This window comes from Pelmatolapia mariae, linkage group LG3_W (assembly GCF_036321145.2).
Source record: "Pelmatolapia mariae isolate MD_Pm_ZW linkage group LG3_W, Pm_UMD_F_2, whole genome shotgun sequence".
Taxonomy (NCBI): Eukaryota; Metazoa; Chordata; class Actinopteri; order Cichliformes; family Cichlidae; genus Pelmatolapia; species Pelmatolapia mariae.
This window is the reverse complement of record NC_086229.1, coordinates 64499255-64506845: the sequence shown is the minus strand read 5'-3', so window position 1 is coordinate 64506845 and position 7591 is coordinate 64499255. Positions and strand designations below refer to the sequence as shown.

General features: G+C 41.4%; 1 long non-coding RNA gene across 1 annotated transcript; it reads right to left on the bottom strand.

Annotated features, from left to right (window-relative positions):
• Window positions 1-408: 408 nt before the first annotated feature.
• Window positions 409-5534, bottom strand: LOC134624680 (uncharacterized). The gene is made up of 3 exons (XR_010093605.1): window positions 5521-5534; window positions 5023-5091; window positions 409-446 (listed from the first exon to the last, which is right to left on the bottom strand). It is a non-coding gene; the product is annotated as an uncharacterized LOC134624680 (long non-coding RNA).
• Between the last annotated feature and the right edge of the window lie 2057 nt (window positions 5535-7591).

Sequence of the window (7591 nt, the reverse complement as noted above, 5' to 3'; positions counted from 1 at the left end):
CGGGAAGCAGGAAAACACATCAGGACTTAGCGGGAGTTGCGGGCTTACGATAGAGCGGGACCGTGGGAGCTCGGGAGGGTAGAGTGGCAGTCCGTGAGCGGGGAGTCCTGTGGAGATAGTGGAAAAGCCAGGTGATGTACTGAGCGATCCAGTCGAGCAGGAGGACAGGCAGGTGGCAGACGCTGAACAGCGAATCGAAACCTGGACACAAGTAAGCAGATTAGACACAGTTCCAACCAGAAGCAATACGCTCTTTCATGGGAGCCTAGTTACCACTTGTGAGGTGATTACGGACTGGCATGGAGTATCCGTCAGCGCCGGGTGAAGTAGCTCTTCCTGTAATCACAGCGATGGAGAGCAGGTGTGCCGAGGATGGCCCAGCCCGGGGGGTGTGGCTATCCGCGCATTCCACAGACGCAGGACCACGGACCGTGACAGCTGCTGTCCTTAGACAGCAAACGTGACAAAAATATTGAGGAAAAAACGCTGCGTATATATTGTTTATCGTGACTCTGGTTTTACCTATCAACACAATTAGTTTATAAATTGTGTTGGTATATATCATCTTGTTGCTTTGTCTTTAAGTGGTCATGTGATTGATTTACCACGACTACGTTATTCTTCCTCAGTCAAACAGCAGCACTCATGCGATTGTTTTGCCCCCTTAGCTCCAGGTGTTGTGCTAGACCAGTGGTTCCCAAACTTCTTTTGCTGGATCCCCCTTGTTTTACAAGAAAAATGTTCGCGCCCCCCCACCCCCCGCACGTGCACACGCACAAACACATCCTCCAACCACACACACCCATATTTTGCTCCATTGGGGTTTATTTTACACCTTAAACATTTAGTAAACAATTAAGCAAATACAAGTAATCTGCAATAAATTACAGGTAGTAATAAAATAAACTACTAACTCTTTTACGCTACGTCCGCACCTACAGGGGTATTTTTGAAAACGCAGCTGTTTCGTCCACACGTAAACGGCGTTTCGAATCACCGAGAACGGAGATTTTTGAAAACTCCTTTTTTGCGTTTACGTGTGGACGAGGAATGCAGAGTTCATCACGCAACGTCAAAGGTATGTGCCTTTTTTCACGTCACGCTGTGCGCCACCTTATTGTTTACATGAGATGAACTGCAGAATGGCAGATAGAGACAAAATACTGTTAATCTGACTGTCTGCAGGTTTTACACGCTTACATATACAGGCAGTTATTGTCCCTCCATTTAGAAAGGCAGAGGCGTCACGGTGTAATTATTTTACATGTAGTTGTTTTTTTTCCTGTGTAATAATATTCAACATTGCTGTCAATACATTTTTTAATCCCTCTGAAAAATGGGTTCAAAAACATAAACAACTGTTGGATGCTGTTTGGCCGTGATTTGAACCGGGGGAACAAATTATGGCAGGATCAGCCTGATGTTATTTTTATCCCACTGTAACTTTACTGAATAAAGAGCTAACATCGCCAGGAGTAGTGTTTGTGAACTAAAAATCACGAATGTGGGATTCTGTTTGTCCGTGATTTGAACAGCCCAGCGCTGCTCCCGAAGAAGGGAAAACCAACTCTGCAGGGGAGACCTACCTCGGCACTCGTGCAGGTGAAACCAAAGGGCAGATATGCTTCACCATATTTTCTAGTCTTTGGCTTAGAATGAAGTTGGTTTGGAAACATATTCAGCAATGCTTCATCTCCTGCTTTGCGTTTGTGTAGGCGCCCCGTGCTAGCAGTGTCCAAGCGTTGTTTGTTGTTTTTTTTTTTTCCCTTTTCATGCCGCGCCCCCCCCCCCTGCAATGGCCCCACACTTTGGGAAGGTCTGTGCTAGACAGTGGTCGTGATTACCCTCCGCGGGAGCGCGCAGCTGCTTAAAACTGTAGCGTCCAGATTACTTACAGCTACTTCCGTGCAACTGATATAAGATGCGGTAAGCTGAGACAGCTTCAACCGTCTGTTTGTTGAAAAGTAGTAACAGACCGCATTTTCTTGTTAGTAACTGTAACGGCGTTGTAACGATAGGAATAGTAATTAGTTAGATTACTCGTTACTGAAAAAAGTAATGCCATTAGTAACGCCGTTACTTGTAACGCCGTTATTCCCATCACAGGTGTCTGATCACATGCCCTTCCGCCAGGCAACGTAGTGCTGTACAACAGCGGAACAAACAAAACAAATCCTCTTACATATCACAAAAATCATGGACAATCCTTAGAAAAGCTGCACCTGACTAAAAGCTGCAGGATTCAAAGCTTGTGCAAAAAGTAGCGGCTTATAGCCCGACAATTACGGTAAATAAATGCAACTTGAATCTTTACTGAAGCTCAGTATTTGACACAGAGTTCAAACTCACTGCTGTAATGACTAATAATGATTAATATAATAACTATAATATTGGCCATATTATATTTACATTACCAAAGTGAGATGACTTTAGTCTCATGGACAACATTAGCTAATTGTTATTTACTAACTAATCTTGAAATGACTGTTCAGTACAGATATAAAGCCCAATAATCATGTTTTACAGTCCTGTGGTCTCAGCCTCAGATACTTATCAAATCACACAAAGCTCTTGTAAAAACAAATGAACAAAATATGTTCTCCTTCATTTCTGTCAAACAAAGCTGAATGAAATGTTTCCAGCTGTTAGTATCATGGTTGCTAGGCAACCTGGGCAGTGTGACGGAGGCTAGACCATCCCATTTCACAAGCCTACAAGCCTCGCACTTCGGCCTTAGCGGTCTTTGAGTACGCGGCCCTTGAGGACCGTTAAGGCTGCATACTTTAAGGCTGCAGACCCTGAATATACAGCCCCTGTCATATTTGCAGTGTGTCTAGTTTTGCTTCCCCCTGTCTCTTTAGGTCTGATTTGGCCCAGCTGTGTTCCCACCTGTTCCCCATGTACTTAAGTCCTCTATCTTCCTTTGTTCAGTGTCAGGTCGTCTGTTGTCTTTGTGCCATGTTTCCATGTAGCTTTGGCTACGTCGACACATACATGGGTATTTTTGAAAATGGAGATTTTTCATTTTTAAAAAAAACCCTTTTCACACGCAGTTTTGAAAAAATATCTCCGTCCACATGTAAATGCTAAAAACGAAATGATGGCCAATCAGGAGTCTAGAAGCCTGGGAGGGAAAGACTAAACAGGGTTTTGTGCCCTAACAAAACTTTAAGTACTTCTGAGAAGTTTTTGCTTGTTTGTTTGTTTTTGAAAAGGCAGATAAATTGTGTTACTTCCCAAGTGCCTTCGTCATTTCACATGTTAATAACTAAAGACAGTATTATGGCTGGGGTACATTCACAGCTTAGGAATGAACAAAATGCATACAGCATACATAAATGTATTGTTTTTTCTTTTTTTTAAAGTAAATTTATTCAAAACCGATGTCGGGATTTACGTTGTGACAGCGTCTGTTTTGATGTAGAAGCCACATCTGAAGTTCACTCTGACGCTTCTTTCTAAATGGAGGGACAGTAACTGCATGTGTGTAAAAACCTGCAGATAGTCAGATTAACAGCAACAGTATTTTTTCTGTAGAAATTCATCTCATGTAAACAATAAGCTGGCCCACAGCATCACGTCAAAAAAGGCGCATGTTGCGTGACTAAATCTCAGTTTTCCTTATCCACACGTAAAAGCAAAAACGGAGTTTTCGAAAATCTCCACCCTGAGTCAACAATCAAGAGAAGACTCCACCAGTGTGAATACAGAGGGTTCACCACAAGATGTAAACCTTTGGTGAGCCCCAAAAACAGGCAGGCCAGATTAGAGTTTGCCAAACGACATCTGAAAAAGCCGTCGCAGTTCTGGAACAACATCCTACGGACAGATGAGACCAACATCAACTTGTACCAGAGTGATGGGAAGAGAAGAGTATGGAGAAGGAAAGGAACTGCTCATGATCCTAAGCATACCACCTCATCAGTGAAGCATTGTGGTGGAAGTGTCATGGCGTGGGCATGTATGGCTGCTAGTGGAACTTGTTCTCTTGTATTTATTGATGATGTGACTGCTGACAAAAGCAGCACAATGAATTCTGAAGTGTTTCGTGCAATATTATCTGCTCATATTCAGACAAATGCTTCAAAACTCATTGGACGGCGCTTCACAGTGCAGGTGGACAACGACCCAAAGCATACTGCAAAAGCAACCAAAGAGTTTTTGAAGGGAAAGAAGTGGACTGTTTTGCAATGGCCAAGTCAATCACCTGACCTGAATCCGATTGAGCATGTATTTCACTTGCTGAAGACAAAACTGAAGGGAAAATGCCCCAAGAACAAGCAGGAACTGAAGACTGTTGCAGTAGAGGCCTGGCAGAGCATCACCAGGGATGAAACCCGGCGTCTGGTGATGTCTATGTGTTCCAGACTTAAGGCTGTGATTGACTGTAAAGGATTTGCAACCAAGTATTAAAAAATGAATGTTTGATTTTAAAAGTCTCTGTTTTCACTGATCGAAAATGCCGTTTACGTGTGGACGAAAGGTGCAAATGCATAGAAAAATCTGTGTTTTCAAAAATACCCGTGTACGTGTGGACGTAGCCTTTTTATCCACGTCAGGTTTTATGTTTTAGTTTTTTTATGTTTATCCTTAATTTTCCCAGTTCAGGTGATCGTTTGACCTCTGCCTTTTGTTTTGTAATGTTTTATCAGCCTTATTAAATGGCTCGCTTATTGTTAACATTCAAGTTTTGCTCCACGTTCCTTGGCATCTGCATTTTGGGTCTGCTTTTCAAATACTTACAGTCAGCTTCGCAGCCTGACAGTTAAGAATAATGTAATGAAGTGTTTTTCAAGTTTAAAACGGAGTGTTCGCCCAGGGAACCAAACAAGTTAGGACCGCCCTGACTTTAGCCATAATAATAAAACTAACCTTTCCAATCATCTCAGTTTCAATGTGTGGGTCACTGTGATTTAAAGACCTGTAGGGGCTTTGTCTTAACCCAGACCTGGAGTCTGTATGATCCATCTTAAGTAAAATAAACATTGTATTTACAGATTTAATCATTGCAGTGATCCATACCCACTGCAGCAGCGATCTTCTCCTCCTCTTCAATGAACAAAGCAAGTATTTCTGCTTTGAGAAGTCTTTCTGAAAACAAATTACAAAGTACAATCCCTGAGACACTTTACCCTACCTACCTACTAAAATGACATGATGTTTATAATAGAGGTAGAGATGTGTATTATATATGTAGTAGAACTAGATCGTCGTACATTAAGCTGGTGCCCGACTACTTATCAATATTACCAATATCTCTGTTATGTGGCCTTAGTTCATCCAAAATGGTGTTGATCCTTTTAATTCCAAGTCTGACTTGTGGTGGTGACATGTTTAAGATGTATTTGATAAAAGCACAGCATCCATCAGATAAGCTCTCTGAGTTGTTGTTTTAAACCCTTTTGCTTGCATGTGTGCTATAAAACTTCAAATTCAGAAGTGCAAATTAGTTCATATGTTAAACTTTATATATAGACACATGTATATAGAAATTAATAGTCCTTCAAATTTAGCACTTACAGACTTTTCCATGGTTCCTCAGAAAGGAGGTGAATGTTTGGAATTGCTGAGTCTGCCATGAATTTCAGAAACTGCCTGCTGCCTTGCTTTTTCACGTAGTTTTCTGCTAGGGTTCACACCTTCTGCATGGGCCTTAAATTCTTCCACCATTCTTACTGATGAGGCAAGAACAGACATATCAAAGTACATTTGTATAGCCCTCATATTTAAGCCTTGGGTCTTTTTACTTCAGAGGGATTTCATTGATAAAACACACATTTTTACTTCAAGCTAAAATGTAAGATATATTATTTAGCATAGTGAGGAGGTTTGCTGGGTGAAAAAAGTTTACGTCTGCTATATTTAACCTGAAATAAAAAGGATCATTAAGCAGATTTGTTTATCAAAAGTAACTTAAAGAATTTTTCACTATGAGGTGTACAATCACAGAAGGTAAACAATACTCACATTTCCACGCTTGGTTAAAGAGTGTAGCTGCTTGAGTTCAAGATTTCTTTCAATTTCACACTCTAGCAGCTGCTTCACCACCTGTAGCTCAGTGAATAGTATCTGACACTTTTAGCAATCAGGAGCAGGTGTCCTCGGAAAAGGACGCCCCCTTTTTTGCTTTGCTGCATAGTAAGGTGCAGTGCTTGGGGTTAACACATTAGGGGATAGTACTGTTGAATTACAAGCAACCTTGCAGCCAGAGATAGAAGAAAGCTGCATAATTGGGATTGTGTGGTCACAGGGAGTGTCACTGGTAGAGAAGGCTGTAGGTTTGTTTTTTTACAGAGTCACCGGGAGCCTCACTATCTGAGGGAGGAGCAGGCTGGTGTTTCAGTGTGGCATGGTCACTGGGAGCCTTGCTGTACGAGGCTATAGGAGAAGTAACCTTTGACCTTGCCTCCAGTGCCCTAAAGATGCCCTCTTAGATTACTGCATCATCCACTTTATCCACATGTGAGCCCACTTGTGATGTGGGATTTGAAGCCCTCAGAAGTGCCAGTTCCTTAGCGATGTGTCTGTCCCTTTACCATAAATATCTGCTGGGCCCAGTATCACTCCAGAGCTGTATATATGGTGGTGTGTATTTTAGCTCTAGGGCTGGCTCACCCACACACAAAAACCACACAAAGTCAGGAACTCAAAAAGATACCTGTAATTTGTGGACCTTTTCCAGGTGCTTGTCAGGCTGATTAAGATGTTTTGACTGACACAAGCAGACTGGACAGTCCAGATTTGCAGAAAAGCTGTAAAAATATGCCGTAATAGAAATTGGGTGTATAAAAAAATTAAATGTAATTAAATGAATGCAATGATTAGAAAAAAGGTGTAGGGACAGTAAATATAAATTTAGTCTCTTTCAGAATTTAGTTCAACTTACAGCTGTCTCAAAAGAGTCAGCTTATTTTTCATTTACCACCTGCTCTGTGGCTCTTGGGTGCTGGTCAATATCACCATATACATGTCCACAAATGGAACGCTTATGTCCATTTCTGACATTGTGATGCCTTTGAGTCTTGGAGACCTGTTGCTGTTCCTCTGTACTCTGTGGCTCCTCACTGTTCACAAACACCACTGCTGGTACTGAAGGAGAAACATTATTGAATTATTAAATCAAAATTAGGCAAGTTTTGTTTTTTGTTTTGTCTTACTGTGCCTTCAAACATTTAGAAATGTCCTTAAAAACAAATTATCTGCACTACTGTTAGTAATTCTGCAAAAGTAATTGTATTGCCTTTGATATTAACTTCAAATGTAAGGTGAATAAGGGGATATTAAATGCAATAACTGATAACAGGTGTTATTGTGTTTATTATAATTAATTAACAACACAATGGCACTACATTCAGATCACAATTCTGATTGAAAAATCTGCCAGACAGGACAGGTTAAAAAAACAACAAAACATAAAACAATCACAAGATATGTGCAGACATTGTAACGGCAGTGTGGCGAGGAAGGACCAGCTAGTAGGTTCAGCAGGCATGTGGTGTGGAGGTTAGCTTGACAATTTGGAGCCCAGTCAGTTAAATAGAACAACAGATCTTTATTTGCCATTAACCGAACAAGACCATACAAGCCACGG